The following is a 21,320-nucleotide window of genomic DNA, read 5'->3' on the forward strand; positions in this document are numbered from 1 at the left end:
CTGTACAGTAACCATCACGGCCCGACATACCTCCCACTGTACAGTAACCATCACACCCCGATATACCTCCCACTGTACAGTAACCATCACGGTCCGACATACCTCCCACTGTACAGTAACCATCACGGTCCGACATACCTCCCACTGTACAGTAAACATCACACCCCGACATACCTTCCACTGTACAGTAACCATCACACCCCGATATACCTCCCACTGTACAGTAACCATCACGGCCCGACATACCTCCCACTGTACAGTAACCATCACACCCCGACATACCTCCCACTGTACAGTAACCATCACACCCCGATATACCTCCCACTGTACAGTAACCATCACACCCCGACATACCTCCCACTGTACAGTAACCATCACGGTCCGACATACCTCCCACTGTACAGTAACTATCACGGCCCGACATACCTCCCACTGTACAGTAACCATCACACGCCGACATACCTCCCACTGTACAGTAACCAACACGGCCCGACATACCTCCCACTGTACAGTAACCATCACACCCCGACATACCTCCCACTGTACAGTAACCATCACACCCCGATATACCTCCCACTGTACAGTAACCATCACACCCCGACATACCTCCCACTGTACAGTAACCATCACGGTCCGACATACCTCCCACTGTACAGTAACCATCACGGTCCGACATACCTCCCATTGTACAGTAACCATCACTCCTCGACATACCTCCCACTGTCCAGTAACCATCACACCCCGACATACCTCCCACTGTACAGTAACCATCACACCCCGACATACCACCCACGGTACAGTAACCATCACACCCCGACATACCTCCCACTGTACAGTAACCATCACACCCCGACACACCTCCCACTGTACATTAACTATCACGGCCCGACATACCTCCCATTGTACAGTAACCATCACACCCCGACATACCTCCCACTGTACAGTAACCAACACGGCCCGACATACCTCCCACTGTACAGTAACCATCACACCCCGACATACCTCCCACTGTACAGTAACCATCACACCCCGATATACCTCCCACTGTACAGTAACCATCACACCCCGACTTACCTCCCACTGTACAGTAACCATCACGGTCCGACATACCTCCCACTGTTCAGTAACCATCACGGCCAGACATACCTCCCACTCTACAGTAACCATCACACCCCGACATACCTCCCACTGTACAGTAACCAACACGGCCCGACATACCTCCCACTGTACAGTAACCATCACACCCCGACATACCTCCCACTGTACAGTAACCATCACACCCCGACATACCTCCCACTGTACAGTAACCATCACACCCCGACATACCTCCCACTGTACAGTAACCATCACGGTCCGACAGACCTCCCACTGTACAGTAACCATCACGGTCCGACATACCTCCCACTGTACAGTAAACATCACACCCCGACATACCTCCCACTGTACAGTAACCAACACACCCCGATATACCTCCCACTGTACAGTAACCATCACGGCCCGACATACCTCCCACTGTACAGTAACCATCACGGCCCGACATACCTCCCACTGTACAGTAACCATCACACCCCGACATACCTCCCATTGTACAGTAACCATCACACCCCGACATACCTCCCACTGTACAGTAACCATCACATCCCGACATACCTCCCACTGTACAGTAACCATCACACCCCGACATACCTCCCACTGTACAGTAACCATCACAGCCCGACATAGATCCAACTGTACAGTAACCATCACACCCCGACATACCCCCCACTGTACAGTAACCATCACGTCCGGACATACCTCCCACTGCATAGTAACCATCAAGCCCGACATACCCCCCACTGTACAGTAACCATCACGTCCGGACATACCTCCCACTGTACAGTAACCATCACACACCGACATACCTCCCACTGTACAGTAACCATCACACCCCGACATACCTCCCACTGTACAGTAACCATCACAGACCGACATAGCTCCAACTGTACAGTAACCATCACGGCTCGACATATCTCTCACTGTACAGTAACCATCACGGACCGACATACCTCCCACTGAACAGTAACCACCACGTCCCGACATACCTCCCACTGTACAGAAACCATCACACCCCGACATACCTCCCACTGCCCAGTAACCATCACACCCCGACATACCTCCCACTATACAGTAACCATCACACCCCGACATACCTCCCACTGTACAGTAACCATCACACCCCGACATACCTCCCACTGAACAGTAACCATCACGGCCCGACATACCTCCCACTGTACAGTAACCATCACACCCCGACATACCTCCCACTGTACAGTAACCATCACACCCCGACATACCTCCCACTGTACAGTAACCATCACGGCCCGACATACCTCCCACTGTACAGTAACCATCACAACCCGACATAGCCCCCACTGTACAGTAACCATCACGTCCGGACATACCTCCCACTGTACAGTAACCATCACACCCCGACATACCTCCCACTGTACAGTAACCATCACGGCCCTACACACCTCCCACTGTACAGTAACCATCACGGCCCGACATACCTCCCTCTGTACAGTAACCATCACACCCCGACACACCTCCCTCTGTACAGTAATCATCACGGCCCGACATACCTCCCACTGTACAGTAACCATCACACGCCGACATACCTCCCACTGTACAGTAACCATCACACCCCGACATACCTCCCACTGTACAGTAACCATCACGGCCCGACATACTTCCCACTGTACAGTAACCATCACAACCCGACATACCCCCCACTGTTCAGTAACCATCACGTCCGGACATACCTCCCACTGTACAGTAACCATCACACCCCGACATACCCCCCACTGTACAGTAACCATCACGTCCGGACATACCTCCCACTGTATAGTAACCATCAAGCCCGACATACCCCCCACTGTACAGTAACCATCACGTCCGGACAAACCTCCCACTGTACAGTAACCATCACAGCCCGACATAGCTCCAACTGTACAGTAACCATCACGGCTCGACATATCTCTCACTGTACAGTAACCATCACGGACCGACATACCTCCCACTGAACAGTAACCACCACGTCCCGACATACCTCACACTGTACAGTAACCATCACACCCAGATCTACCTCCCACTGTACAGTAACCATCACGGCTCAACATATCTCTCACTGTACAGTAACCATCACGGACCGACATACCTCCCACTGTACAGTAACCATCACACCCTGACATACCTCCGACTGTACAGTAACCATCACACCTCGATATACCTCCCACTGTACAGTAACCATCACACCCCGACATACCTCCCACTGTACAGTAACCATCACGGTCCGACAGACCTCCCACTGTACAGTTACCATCACTCCCCGACATACCTCCCACTGTACAGTAACCATCACGGCCCGACATACCTCCCACTGTACAGTAACCATCACAGCCCGACATACCTCCCACTGTACAGTAACCATCACGGCCCGACATCCCTCCCACTGTACAGTAACCATCACACCCCGACATACCTCCCTCTGTACAGTAACCATCAGGGCCCGACATACCTCCCACTGCACAGTAACCATCACACCCTGACATACCCCCCACTGTACAGTAACCATCACACCCCGATATACCTCCCACTGTACAGTAACCATCACGGCTCGACATACCACCCACTGTACAGTAACCATCACAGGCCGACATACGTCCCACTGTACAGTAACCATCACGGCCCGACATACCTCCCACTGTACAGTAACCATCACACCCCGACATACCCCCCACTGTACAGTAACCATCACGTCCCGATATACCTCCCACTGTACAATAACCATCACAGTCCGACATATCTCCCACTGTACAGTAACCATCACACCCCGACATACCTCCCACTGTATAGTAACCATCACACCCCGAAATTCCTCCCACTGTACAGTAACCATCACACCCCGACACACCTCTCACTGTACAGTAACCATCACGGCCCGACACACCTCCCATTGTACAGTAACCATCACACCCCGACATACCTCCCACTGTACAGTAACCATCACACCCCGACATACCTCCCACTGTACAGTAACCATCACACCCCGACATACCTCCCACTGTACAGTAACCATCACACCCCGACATACCTCCCACTGTACAGTAACCATCACACCCCGACATACTTCCCACTGTACAGTAACCATCACACCCCGACACACCTCCCAATGTACAGTAACCATCACACCCCGACATACCTCCCACTGTACAGTAACCATCACAGCCGGACATACCTCCCACTGTACAGTAACCATCACAGCCGGACATACCTCCCACTGTACAGTAACCATCACGGCCCGACATACCTCCCACTGTACAGTAACCATCACACCCCGACATACCTCCCACTGTACAGTAACCATCACACCCCGACATACCTCCCTCTGTACAGTAACCATCACACCCCGACATACCTCCCACTGTACAGTAACCATCACAGCCGGACACACCTCCCAATGTACAATAACCATCACACCCCGACATACCTCCCACTGTACAGTAACCATCACAGCCGGACATACCTCCCACTGTACAGTAACCATCACACCCCGACATACCTCCCTCTGTACAGTAACCATCACGGCCCGACATACCTCCCACTGTACCTAACCATCACACCCCGACATACCTCCCACTGTACAGTAACCATCACACCCCGACATACCCCCCACTGTACAGTAACCATCACACCCCGACATACCTCCCACTGTACAGTAACCATCACGGCCCGACATACCTCCCACTGTACAGTAACCATCACACCCCGACATACCTCCCTCTGTACAGTAACCATCACGGCACGACATATCTCTCACTGTACAGTAACCATCACACCCCGACATACCCCCCAGTGTACAGTAACCATCACGTCCGGACATACCTCCCACTGTACAGTAACCATCACACCCCGACATACCCCCCACTGTACAGTAACCATCACGTCCGGACATACCTCCCACTGTACAGTAACCATCACACCCCGACATACCTCCCTCTGTACAGTAACCATTACGGCACGACATCCCTCCCACTGTACAGTAACCATCACACCCCGACATACCTCCCACTGTACAGTAACCATCACACCCCGACATGCCCCCACTGTACAGTAACCATCAAGTCCGGACATACCTCCCACTGTACAGTAACCATCACACCCCGACATACCTCCCACTGTACGGTAACCACCACACCCCGAAATACGTCGCACTGTATATTAACCATCACAGCCCGACATACCTCTCACTGAACAGTAACCATCACACCCCGACATAGCTCCCACTGTACAGTAACCATCACACCCAGACATACCTCCCACTGTACAGTAACCAGCACACCACGACATACCTCCCAATGTACAATAACCATCACACCCCGACATACCTCCCACTGTACAGTAACCATCACAGCCGGACATACCTCCCACTGTACAGTAACCATCACACCCCGACATACCTCCCTCTGTACAGTAAACATCACGGCCCGACATACCTCCCACTGTACCTAACCATCACACCCCGACATACCTCCCACTGTACAGTAACCATCACACCCCGACATACCCCCCACTGTACAGTAACCATCACACCCCGACATACCTCCCACTGTACAGTAACCATCACGGCCCGACATACCTCCCACTGTACAGTAACCATCACACCCCGACATACCTCCCTCTGTACAGTAACCATCACGGCACGACATATCTCTCACTGTACAGTAACCATCACACCCCGACATACCCCCCAGTGTACAGTAACCATCACGTCCGGACATACCTCCCACTGTACAGTAACCATCACACCCCGACATACCCCCCACTGTACAGTAACCATCACGTCCGGACATACCTCCCACTGTACAGTAACCATCACACCCCGACATACCTCCCTCTGTACAGTAACCATTACGGCACGACATCCCTCCCACTGTACAGTAACCATCACACCCCGACATACCTCCCACTGTACAGTAACCATCACACCCCGACATGCCCCCACTGTACAGTAACCATCAAGTCCGGACATACCTCCCACTGTACAGTAACCATCACACCCCGACATACCTCCCACTGTACGGTAACCACCACACCCCGAAATACGTCGCACTGTATATTAACCATCACAGCCCGACATACCTCTCACTGAACAGTAACCATCACACCCCGACATAGCTCCCACTGTACAGTAACCATCACACCCAGACATACCTCCCACTGTACAGTAACCAGCACACCACGACATACCTCCCACTGTACAGTAACCATCACACCCCGACATTCCTCCCACTGTACAGTAACCATCACAGCCCGGCGTACCCCACATTGTACAGTAACCATAATAGCCAGACATACCTCCCACTGTACAGTAACCATCACGGCCCGACATACCTCCCACTGTACAGTAACCATCACACCCCGACAGACCTCCCACTGTACAGTAACCATCACACCCCGACATACCTCCCACTGAAGAGTAACCATCACACCCCGACATACCTCCCACTGTACAGTAACCATCAAGGTCTGACATACCTCCCACTGTACAGTAACCATCACACCCCGACACACCTCCCACTGTACAGTAACCATCACACCCCGACATACCTCCCACTGTACAGTAACCATCACAGCCCGACATACTTCCCACTGTACAGTAACCATCACGGCTCGACATACCTCCCACTGTACAGTAACCACCACGTCCCGACATACCTCCCACTGTACAGTAACCATCACAGTCCGACATACCTCCCACTGTACAGTAACCATCACACCACGACATACCTCCCTCTGTACAGTAACCATCACACCCCGACATACCTCCCACTGTACGGTAACCATCACACCCCGACATACCTCCCACTGTACAGTAACCATCACACCCCGACATACCTCCCACTGTACAGTAACCATCACACCCCGACATACCTCCCACTGTACAGTAACCATCACACCCCGACATACCTCCCACTGTACAGTAACCATCACACCCCGACATACCTCCCACTGTACAGTAACCATCACACCCCGACACACCTCCCACTGTACAGTAACCATCACGGCCCGACAACCTCCCACTGTACAGTAACCATCACACCTCAACATACCTCCCACTGTACAGTAACCATCACACCCCGACATACCTCGCACTGTACAGAAACCATCACACCCCAACATACCTCGCACTGTACAGTAACCATCACGGTCCGACATACCTCCCACTGTACAGTAAACATCACACCCCGACATACCTCCCACTGTACAGTAACCATCAGACCCCGATATACCTCACACTGTACAGTAACCATCACGGCCTGACATACCTCCCACTGTACAGTAACCATCACAGCCGGACATACGTCCCACTGTTCAGTAACCATCACACCCCGACATACCTCCCACTGTACAGTAACCATCACAGCCGGACATACGTCCCACTGTACAGTAACCATCACACCCCGACATACCTCCCACTGTACAGTAACCATCACACCCCGACATACCTCCCTCTGTACAGTAACCATCACACCCCGACATACGTCCCAGTGTTCAGTAACCATCACACCCCGACATACCTCCCACTGTACATTAACCATCACAGCCGGACATACGTCCCACTGTACAGTAACCATCACACCCCGACATACCTCCCACTGTACAGTAACCATCACACCCCGACATACCTCCCTCTGTACAGTAACCATCACGGCCCGACATACCTCCCACTGTACAGTAACCATCACGTCCGGACATACCTCCCACTGTTCAGTAACCATCACGGCCCGACATACCTCCCACTGTACAGTAACCATCACAGTCCGACATACCTCCCACTGTACAGTAACCATCAAGCCCGACATATCTCCCACTGTACAGTAACCACCACGTCCCGACATACCTCCCAATGTACAGTAACCATCACAGTCCGACATACCTCCCACTGTACAGTAACCATCACACCCCGACATACCTCCCACTGTACAGTAACCATCACACCCCGACATACCTCCCACTGTACAGTAACCATCACACCCCGACATACCTCCCACTGTACAGTAACCATCACACCCCGACACACCTCCCACTGTACAGTAACCATCACAGCCCGACATACCTCCCACTGTACAGTAACCATCACACCCCGACATACCTCCCACTGTACAGTAACCATCACGGCCCGATATACCTCCCAGTGTACAGTAACCATCACACCCCGATATACCTCCCACTGTACAGTAACCATCAAACCCCGACATACCTCCCACTGTACAGTAACCATCACGGTCCGACATACCTCCCACTGTACAGTAAACATCACGGTCCGACATATCTCCCACTGTACAGTAAACATCACACCCCGACATACCTCCCACTGTACAGTAACCGTCACACCCCGACATACCTCCCACTGGACAGTAACCATCACAGCCGGACATACCTCCCAAGGGACAGTAACCATCACAGCCGGACATACCTCCCACTGTACAGTAACCATCACAGCCCGACAAACCTCCCCCTGTACAGTAACCATCACACCCCGACATACCTCCCTCTGTACAGTAACCATCACACCCCGACATACCCGCCACTGAACAGTAACCATCACACCCCGACATACCCGCCACTGTACAGTTACCATCAAGTCCGGACATACCTCCCACTGTTCAGTAACCATCACGGTCCGGACATACCTCCCACTGTTCAGTAACCATCACGGTCCGACATACCTCCCACTGTACAGTAACCATCACACCCCGACATACCCCCCACTGTACAGTAACCATCACACCCCGACATATCTCCCACTGTACAGTAACCATCAAGCCCGACATATCTCCCACTGTACAGTAACCATCACACCCCGACATACCTCCCACTGTACAGTAACAATCACGTCCGGACATACCTCCCACTGTACAGTAACCATCAAGACCGACATACCCCCCACTGTACAGTAACCATCACGTCCGGACATACCTCCCACTGTACAGCAACCATCACACCCCGACATACCTCCCACTGTACAGTAACCATCACACCCCGACATACCTCCCACTGTACAGTAACCATCACAGCCCGACATACCTCCCACTGTACAGTAAATATCACACCACGACATACCTCCCTCTGTACAGTAACCATCACACCCCGACATACCTCCCACTGTACAGTAACCATCACACACCGACATACCTCCCACTGTACAGTAACCATCACACCCCGACATACCTCCCACTGTACAGTAACCATCACACCCCGACACACCTCTCACTGTACAGTAACCATCACGGACCGACACACCTCCCACTGTACAGTAACCATCACACCCCGACATACCTCCCACGGTACAGTAACCATCACGGCCCGACATACCTCCCACTGTACAGTAACCATGACACCCCGACATACCTCCCACTGTACAGTAACCATCACGATCCGACATACCTCCCACTGTACAGTAACCATCACACCCAGACATACCTCCCACTGTACAGTAACCAGCACACCCCGACATACCTCCCACTGTACAGTAACCATCACACCCCGACATTCCTCCCACTGTACAGTAACCATCACACCCCGACATAGCTCCCACTGTACAGTAACCATCACAGCCGGACATACCTCCCACTGTACAGTAACCATCACGGCCCGACATACCTCCCACTGTACAGTAACCACCACGTCCCGACATACCTCCCACTGTACAGTAACCATCACAGTCCGACATACCTCCCACTGTACAGTAACCATCACACCCCGACATACCTCCCACTGTACAGTAACCATCACACCCCGACATACCTCCCACTGTACAGTAACCATCACACCCCGACATACCTCCCACTGTACAGAAACCATCACACCCCGACACACCTCCCACTGTACAGTAACCATCACACCCCGACATACCTCCCACTGTACAGAAACCATCACACCCCGACACACCTCCCACTGTACAGTAACCATCACGGCCCGACATACCTCCCACTGTACAGTAACCATCACTCCCCGACATACCTCCCACTGTACAGTAACCATCACGGCCCGATATACCTCCCACTGTACAGTAACCATCACACCCCGATATACCTCCCACTGTACAGTAACCATCACACCCCGACATACCTCCCACTGTACAGTAACCATCACGGACCGACATACCTCACACTGTACAGTAACCATCACAGCCGGACATACCTCCCACTGTACAGTAAACATCACACCCCGACATACCTCCCACTGTACAGTAACCATCACACCACGACATACCTCCCACTGTACAGTAACCATCACACCCCGACATACCTCCCACTGTACAGTAACCATCACACCCCGACATACCTCCCACTGTACAGTAACCATCACGTCCGGACATACCTCCCACTGTACAGTAACCATCAAGCCCGACATACCTCCCACTGTACAGTCACCATCACACACCGACATACCTCCCACTGTACAGTAACCATCACACCCCGAAATACCTCCCACTGTACAGTAACCATCACACCCCGACATACCCCCCACTGTACAGTAACCATCACACCCCGACATACCTCCCACTGTACAGTAACCATCACGTCCGGACATACCTCCCACTGTACAGTAACCATCAAGCCCGACATACCTCCCACTGTACAGTCACCATCACACACCGACATACCTCCCACTGTACAGTAACCATCACACCCCGAAATACCTCCCACTGTACAGTAACCATCACACCCCGACATACCCCCCACTGTACAGTAACCATCACACCCCGACATACCTCCCACTGTACAGTAACCATCACGTCCGGACATACCTCCCACTGTACAGTAACCATCAAGCCCGACATACCTCCCACTGTACAGTCACCATCACACACCGACATACCCCCCACTGTACAGTAACCATCACGTCCGGACTTACCTCCCACTGTACAGTAACCACCACGTCCCGACATACCTCCCACTGTACAGTAACCATCACACCCCGACATAGCTCCCACTGTACAGTAACCATCACACCGCAACATACCTCCCACTGTACAGTAACCATCACACCCCGACATACCTCCCTCTGTACAGTAACCATCACACCGCAACATACCTCCCACTGTACAGTAACCATCACAACCCGACATACCTCCCACTGTATAGAAACCATCACAACCTGACATACCTCCCACTGTATAGAAACCATCACACCCCGAAATACCTCCCACTGTACAGTAACCATCACAGCCAGACATACCTCCCACTGTACAGTAAATATCACGGCCCAACATAACTCCCACTGTACAGTAACCGTCACACCCCGAAATACCTCCCACTGTACAGTAACCATCACACCCCGACATACCTTCCATTGTACACTAGACCATTAAGACCCAACATACATCCCACTACACAGTCACCATCACAGCCCGGCGTACCCCACATTGTACAGTAACCATAATAGCCAGACATACCTCCCATTGTACAGTAACCATCACGGTCCAACATACCTCCCACTGTACAGTAACCATCACGGTCCGATATTCCTCCCACTGTACAGTAACCATCACAACCCGACATACCTCCCACTGTACAGTAACCATCACGGCCCGACATACCTCCCACTGTACAGTAACCATCACACCCCGACATACCTCCCTCTGTACAGTAACCATCACACCCCGACATACCTTCCATTGTACAGTAACCATCACGGTCCGACATACCTCCCACTGTACAGTAACCATCACACCCCGACATACCTTCCATTGTACAGTAACCATCACGGTCCAACATACCTCCCACTGTACATTAACCATCACGGCCCGACATACCTCCCACTGTACAGAAACCATCACACCCCGACATACCCCCCACTGTACAGAAACCATCACACCCCGACATACCCCCCACTGTACAGTAACCATCACACCCCGACATACCTCCCACTGTACAGAAACCATCACACCCCGACATACCTCCCACTGTACAGTAACCATCACACCCCGACATACCTCGCACTGTACAGAAACCATCACACCCCGACATACCTCCCACTGTACGGTAACCATCACACCCCGACATACCTCCCACTGTACGGTAACCATCACACCCCGACATACCTCCCACTGTACGGTAACCATCACACCCCGACATACCTCCCACTGTACAGTAACCATCACACCCCGACATACCTCCCACTGTACGGTAACCATCACACCCCGACATACCTCCCACTGTACAGTAACCATCACACCCCGACATACCTCCCACTGTACGGTAACCATCACACCCCGATATACCTCCCACTGTACAGTAACCATCACACCCCGACATACCTCCCACTGTACAGTAACCATCACGGTGCGACATACCTCCCACTGTACAGTAACCATCACGGTCCGACATACCTCCCACTGTACAGTAAACATCACACCCCGACATACCTCCCACTGTACAGTAACCATCACACCCCGATATACCTCCCACTGTACAGTAACCATCACACCCCGACATACCTCCCACTGTACAGTAACCATCACACCCCGACATACCCCCCACTGTTCAGTAACCATCACACCCCGACATACCCGCCACTGTACAGTTACCATCACGTCCGGACATACCTCCCACTGTTCAGTAACCATCACACCCCGACATACCTCCCACTGTACAGTAACCATCACGGCCCGACATACCTCCCACTGTACAGTAACCATCACACCCCGACATACCTCCCTCTGTACAGTAACCATCACACCCCGACATACCTCCCACTGTACAGTAACCATCACAGCCGGACATACCTCTCACTGTACAAAAACCATCACACCCCGACATACCTCCCACTGTACAGTAACCATCACAGCCGGACATACCTCCCACTGTACAGTAACCATCACACCCTGACATACCTCCCTCTGTACAGTAACCATCACGGCCCGACATACCTCCCACTGTACAGCAACCATCACACCCCGACATACCTCCCACTGTACAGTAACCATCACACCCCGACATACCCCCCACTGTACAGTAACCATCACACCCCGACATACCTCACACTGTACAGTAACCATCACACACCGACATACCTCCCACTGTACAGTAACCATCACAGCCGGACATACCTCCCACTGTACAGTTACCATCACACCCCGACATACCTCCCTCTGTACAGTAACCATCACGTCCGGACATACCTCCCACTGTACAGTAACCATCAAGCCCGACATACCTCCCACTGTACAGTAACCATCAAGTCCGGACATACCTCCCACTGTACGGTAACAGTCACGGCCCAACATACCTCCCACTGTACAGTAACCACCACACCCCGAAATACGTCGCACTGTACATTAACCATCACAGCCCGACATACCTCTCACAGAACAGTAACCATCACACCCCGACATACCTTCCATTGTACAGTAACCATCACACCCCGACATACCTTCCATTGTACAGTAACCATCACACCCCGACATACCTCCCACTGTACAGTAACCATCACACCCCGACATACCTTCCATTGTACAGTAACCATCACGGTCCAACATACCTCCCACTGTACAGTAACCATCACGGTCCGACATTCCTCCCACTGTACAGTAACCATCACAACCCGACATACCTCCCACTGTACAGTAACCATCACGGCCCGACATACCTCCCACTGTACAGTAACCATCACACCCCGACATACCTCCCTCTGTACAGTAACTATCACACCCCGACATACCTTCCATTGTACAGTAACCATCACGGTCCAACATACCTCCCACTGTACAGTAACCATCACACCCCGACATACCTTCCATTGTACAGTAACCATCACAGTCCGACATACCTCCCACTGTACAGTAACCATCACACCCCGACATACCTTCCATTGTACAGTAACTATCACGGTCCAACATACCTCCCACTGTACAGTAACCATCACGGTCCGACATTCCTCCCACTGTACCGTAACCATCACAACCCGAAATACCTCCCACTGTACCGTAACCATCACACCCCGACATACCTCCCTCTGTACTGTAACCATCACACCGCAACATACCTCCCACTGTACAGTAACCATCACAACCCGACATACCTCCCACTGTATAGAAACCATCACAACCTGACATACCTCCCACTGTATAGAAACCATCACACCCCGAAATACCTCCCACTGTACAGTAACCATCACAGCCAGACATACCTCCCACGGTACAGTAAATATCACGGCCCAACATAACTCCCACTGTACAGTAACCGTCACACCCCGAAATACCTCCCACTGTACAGTAACCATCACGGCCCGACATACCTCCCACTGTACAGTAACCATCACACCCCGATATACCTCCCTCTGTACAGTAACCATCACGGCCCGACATACCTCCCAGTGTACAGTAACCATCACACCCCGACATACCCCCCACTGTACAGTAACCATCACGTCCGGACACACCTCCCACTGTACAGTAACCATCAAGCCCGACATACCTCCCACTGTACAGTAACCATCACAGCCGGACATACCTCCCACTATACAGTAACCATCACGGCCCGACATACCTCCCACTGTACAGTAACCATCACACCCCGACATACCTCCCACTGTACAGTAACCATCACACCCCGACATACCTCCCAGTGTACAGTAACCATCACACCCCGACATACCCCCCACTGTACAGTAACCATCACACCCCGACATACCTCCCACTGTATAGTAACCATCACGTCCGGACATACCTCCCACTGTACAGTAACCATCACACCCCGACATACCTCCCACTGTACAGTAACCATCACACCCCGACATACCTCCCACTGTACAGTAACCATCACACCCAGACACACCCCCCACTGTACAGTAACCATCACGTCCGGACATACCTCCCACTGTACAGTAACCATCACACCCCGACATACCTCCCACTGTACGGTAACCATCACACCCCGACATACCTCCCACTGTACAGTAACCATCACACCCCGATATACCTCCCACTGTACAGTAACCATCACACCCCGACATACCTCCCACTGTACAGTAACCATCACGGTCCGACATACCTCCCACTGTACAGTAACCATCACGGTCCGACATACCTCCCACTGTACAGTAAACATCACACCCCGACATACCTCCCACTGTACAGTAACCATCACACCCCGATATACCTCCCACTGTACAGTAACCATCACACCCCGACATACCTCCCACTGTACAGTAACCATCACACCCCGACATACCCCCCACTGTTCAGTAACCATCACACCCCGACATACCCGCCACTGTACAGTTACCATCACGTCCGGACATACCTCCCACTGTACAGTAACCATCACACCCCGACATACCTCCCACTGTACAGTAACCATCACGGCCCGACATACCTCCCACTGTACAGTAACCATCACACCCCGATATACCTCCCTCTGTACAGTAACCATCACACCCCGACATACCTCCCACTGTACAGTAACCATCACACCCCGACATACTCCCCACTGTACAGTAACCATCACGTCCGGACACACCTCCCACTGTACAGTAACCATCAAGCCCGACATACCTCCCACTGTACAGTAACCATCACACCCAGACACACCCCCCACTGTACAGTAACCATCACGTCCGGACATACCTCCCACTGTACAGCAACCATCACACCCCGACATACCTCCCACTGTACAGTAACCATCACACCCCGACATACCTCCCACTGTACAGTAACCATCACAGCCCGACATGGCTCCCACTGTACAGTAACCATCACGGCTCGACATACCTCCCACTGTACAGTAACCATCACGGCCCGACATACCTCCCACTGTACAGTAACCATCACACCTCAACATACCTCCCACTGTACAGTAACCATCACACCCCGACATACCTCGCACTGTACAGAAACCATCACACCCCGACATACCTCCCACTGTACAGAAACCATCACACACCGACATACCTCCCACTGTACAGTAACCATCACACCCCGACATACCTCGCACTGTACAGAAACCATCACACCCCAACATACCTCGCACTGTACAGTAACCATCACGGTCCGACATACCTCCCACTGTACAGTAAACATCACACCCCGACATACCTCCCACTGTACAGTAACCATCAGACCCCGATATACCTCACACTGTACAGTAACCATCACGGCCTGACATACCTCCCACTGTACAGTAACCATCACAGCCGGACATACGTCCCACTGTTCAGTAACCATCACACCCCGACATACCTCCCACTGTACAGTAACCATCACAGCCGGACATACGTCCCACTGTACAGTAACCATCACACCCCGACATACCTCCCACTGTACAGTAACCATCACACCCCGACATACCTCCCTCTGTACAGTAACCATCACACCCCGACATACGTCCCAGTGTTCAGTAACCATCACACCCCGACATACCTCCCACTGTACATTAACCATCACAGCCGGACATACGTCCCACTGTACAGTAACCATCACACCCCGACATACCTCCCACTGTACAGTAACCATCACACCCCGACATACCTCCCTCTGTACAGTAACCATCACGGCCCGACATACCTCCCACTGTACAGTAACCATCACGTCCGGACATACCTCCCACTGTTCAGTAACCATCACGGCCCGACATACCTCCCACTGTACAGTAACCATCACAGTCCGACATACCTCCCACTGTACAGTAACCATCAAGCCCGACATATCTCCCACTGTACAGTAACCACCACGTCCCGACATACCTCCCAATGTACAGTAACCATCACAGTCCGACATACCTCCCACTGTACAGTAACCATCACACCCCGACATACCTCCCACTGTACAGTAACCATCACACCCCGACATACCTCCCACTGTACAGTAACCATCACACCCCGACATACCTCCCACTGTACAGTAACCATCACACCCCGACACACCTCCCACTGTACAGTAACCATCACAGCCCGACATACCTCCCACTGTACAGTAACCATCACACCCCGACATACCTCCCACTGTACAGTAACCATCACGGCCCGATATACCTCCCAGTGTACAGTAACCATCACACCCCGATATACCTCCCACTGTACAGTAACCATCAAACCCCGACATACCTCCCACTGTACAGTAACCATCACGGTCCGACATACCTCCCACTGTACAGTAAACATCACGGTCCGACATATCTCCCACTGTACAGTAAACATCACACCCCGACATACCTCCCACTGTACAGTAACCGTCACACCCCGACATACCTCCCACTGGACAGTAACCATCACAGCCGGACATACCTCCCAAGGGACAGTAACCATCACAGCCGGACATACCTCCCACTGTACAGTAACCATCACAGCCCGACAAACCTCCCCCTGTACAGTAACCATCACACCCCGACATACCTCCCTCTGTACAGTAACCATCACACCCCGACATACCCGCCACTGAACAGTAACCATCACACCCCGACATACCCGCCACTGTACAGTTACCATCAAGTCCGGACATACCTCCCACTGTTCAGTAACCATCACGGTCCGGACATACCTCCCACTGTTCAGTAACCATCACGGTCCGACATACCTCCCACTGTACAGTAACCATCACACCCCGACATACCCCCCACTGTACAGTAACCATCACACCCCGACATATCTCCCACTGTACAGTAACCATCAAGCCCGACATATCTCCCACTGTACAGTAACCATCACAGCCCGACATACCTCCCACTGTACAGTAACAATCACGTCCGGACATACCTCCCACTGTACAGTAACCATCAAGACCGACATACCCCCCACTGTACAGTAACCATCACGTCCGGACATACCTCCCACTGTACAGCAACCATCACACCCCGACATACCTCCCACTGTACAGTAACCATCACACCCCGACATACCTCCCACTGTACAGTAACCATCACACCCCGACACACCTCTCACTGTACAGTAACCATCACGGACCGACACACCTCCCACTGTACAGTAACCATCACACCCCGACATACCTCCCACGGTACAGTAACCATCACGGCCCGACATACCTCCCACTGTACAGTAACCATCACACCCCGACATACCTCCCACTGTACAGTAACCATCACGATCCGACATACCTCCCACTGTACAGTAACCATCACACCCAGACATACCTCCCACTGTACAGTAACCAGCACACCCCGACATACCTCCCACTGTACAGTAACCATCACACCCCGACATTCCTCCCACTGTACAGTAACCATCACACCCCGACATAGCTCCCACTGTACAGTAACCATCACAGCCGGACATACCTCCCACTGTACAGTAACCATCACGGCCCGACATACCTCCCACTGTACAGTAACCACCACGTCCCGACATACCTCCCACTGTACAGTAACCATCACAGTCCGACATACCTCCCACTGTACAGTAACCATCACACCCCGACATACCTCCCACTGTACAGTAACCATCACACCCCGACATACCTCCCACTGTACAGTAACCATCACACCCCGACATACCTCCCACTGTACAGAAACCATCACACCCCGACACACCTCCCACTGTACAGTAACCATCACACCCCGACATACCTCCCACTGTACAGAAACCATCACACCCCGACACACCTCCCACTGTACAGTAACCATCACGGCCCGACATACCTCCCACTGTACAGTAACCATCACTCCCCGACATACCTCCCACTGTACAGTAACCATCACGGCCCGATATACCTCCCACTGTACAGTAACCATCACACCCCGATATACCTCCCACTGTACAGTAACCATCACACCCCGACATACCTCCCACTGTACAGTAACCATCACGGACCGACATACCTCACACTGTACAGTAACCATCACAGCCGGACATACCTCCCACTGTACAGTAAACATCACACCCCGACATACCTCCCACTGTACAGTAACCATCACACCACGACATACCTCCCACTGTACAGTAACCATCACACCCCGACATACCTCCCACTGTACAGTAACCATCACACCCCGACATACCTCCCACTGTACAGTAACCATCACGTCCGGACATACCTCCCACTGTACAGTAACCATCAAGCCCGACATACCTCCCACTGTACAGTCACCATCACACACCGACATACCTCCCACTGTACAGTAACCATCACACCCCGAAATACCTCCCACTGTACAGTAACCATCACACCCCGACATACCCCCCACTGTACAGTAACCATCACACCCCGACATACCTCCCACTGTACAGTAACCATCACGTCCGGACATACCTCCCACTGTACAGTAACCATCAAGCCCGACATACCTCCCACTGTACAGTCACCATCACACACCGACATACCTCCCACTGTACAGTAACCATCACACCCCGAAATACCTCCCACTGTACAGTAACCATCACACCCCGACATACCCCCCACTGTACAGTAACCATCACACCCCGACATACCTCCCACTGTACAGTAACCATCACGTCCGGACATACCTCCCACTGTACAGTAACCATCAAGCCCGACATACCTCCCACTGTACAGTCACCATCACACACCGACATACCCCCCACTGTACAGTAACCATCACGTCCGGACTTACCTCCCACTGTACAGTAACCACCACGTCCCGACATACCTCCCACTGTACAGTAACCATCACACCCCGACATAGCTCCCACTGTACAGTAACCATCACACCGCAACATACCTCCCACTGTACAGTAACCATCACACCCCGACATACCTCCCTCTGTACAGTAACCATCACACCGCAACATACCTCCCACTGTACAGTAACCATCACAACCCGACATACCTCCCACTGTATAGAAACCATCACAACCTGACATACCTCCCACTGTATAGAAACCATCACACCCCGAAATACCTCCCACTGTACAGTAACCATCACAGCCAGACATACCTCCCACTGTACAGTAAATATCACGGCCCAACATAACTCCCACTGTACAGTAACCGTCACACCCCGAAATACCTCCCACTGTACAGTAACCATCACACCCCGACATACCTTCCATTGTACACTAGACCATTAAGACCCAACATACATCCCACTACACAGTCACCATCACAGCCCGGCGTACCCCACATTGTACAGTAACCATAATAGCCAGACATACCTCCCATTGTACAGTAACCATCACGGTCCAACATACCTCCCACTGTACAGTAACCATCACGGTCCGATATTCCTCCCACTGTACAGTAACCATCACAACCCGACATACCTCCCACTGTACAGTAACCATCACGGCCCGACATACCTCCCACTGTACAGTAACCATCACACCCCGACATACCTCCCTCTGTACAGTAACCATCACACCCCGACATACCTTCCATTGTACAGTAACCATCACGGTCCGACATACCTCCCACTGTACAGTAACCATCACACCCCGACATACCTTCCATTGTACAGTAACCATCACGGTCCAACATACCTCCCACTGTACATTAACCATCACGGCCCGACATACCTCCCACTGTACAGAAACCATCACACCCCGACATACCCCCCACTGTACAGAAACCATCACACCCCGACATACCCCCCACTGTACAGTAACCATCACAGCCCGACATACCTCCCACTGTACAGAAACCATCACACCCCGACATACCTCCCACTGTACAGTAACCATCACACCCCGACATACCTCGCACTGTACAGAAACCATCACACCCCGACATACCTCCCACTGTACGGTAACCATCACACCCCGACATACCTCCCACTGTACGGTAACCATCACACCCCGACATACCTCCCACTGTACGGTAACCATCACACCCCGACATACCTCCCACTGTACAGTAACCATCACACCCCGACATACCTCCCACTGTACGGTAACCATCACACCCCGACATACCTCCCACTGTACAGTAACCATCACACCCCGACATACCTCCCACTGTACGGTAACCATCACACCCCGATATACCTCCCACTGTACAGTAACCATCACACCCCGACATACCTCCCACTGTACAGTAACCATCACGGTGCGACATACCTCCCACTGTACAGTAACCATCACGGTCCGACATACCTCCCACTGTACAGTAAACATCACACCCCGACATACCTCCCACTGTACAGTAACCATCACACCCCGATATACCTCCCACTGTACAGTAACCATCACACCCCGACATACCTCCCACTGTACAGTAACCATCACACCCCGACATACCCCCCACTGTTCAGTAACCATCACACCCCGACATACCCGCCACTGTACAGTTACCATCACGTCCGGAC

At 52.3% G+C, this 21,320-nt stretch overlaps 1 long non-coding RNA gene across 1 annotated transcript in view; it reads right to left on the minus strand.

The window, feature by feature from the left end:
- Positions 1-21,320, minus strand: part of LOC140483495 (uncharacterized) — a 92,773-nt gene that overhangs the window by 23,136 nt on the left and 48,317 nt on the right. The gene's annotated exons all lie outside the window — the stretch shown is intronic.

The sequence above is a fragment of the Chiloscyllium punctatum genome, chromosome 12, assembly GCF_047496795.1.
Source record: "Chiloscyllium punctatum isolate Juve2018m chromosome 12, sChiPun1.3, whole genome shotgun sequence".
Lineage (NCBI taxonomy): Eukaryota > Metazoa > Chordata > Chondrichthyes > Orectolobiformes > Hemiscylliidae > Chiloscyllium > Chiloscyllium punctatum.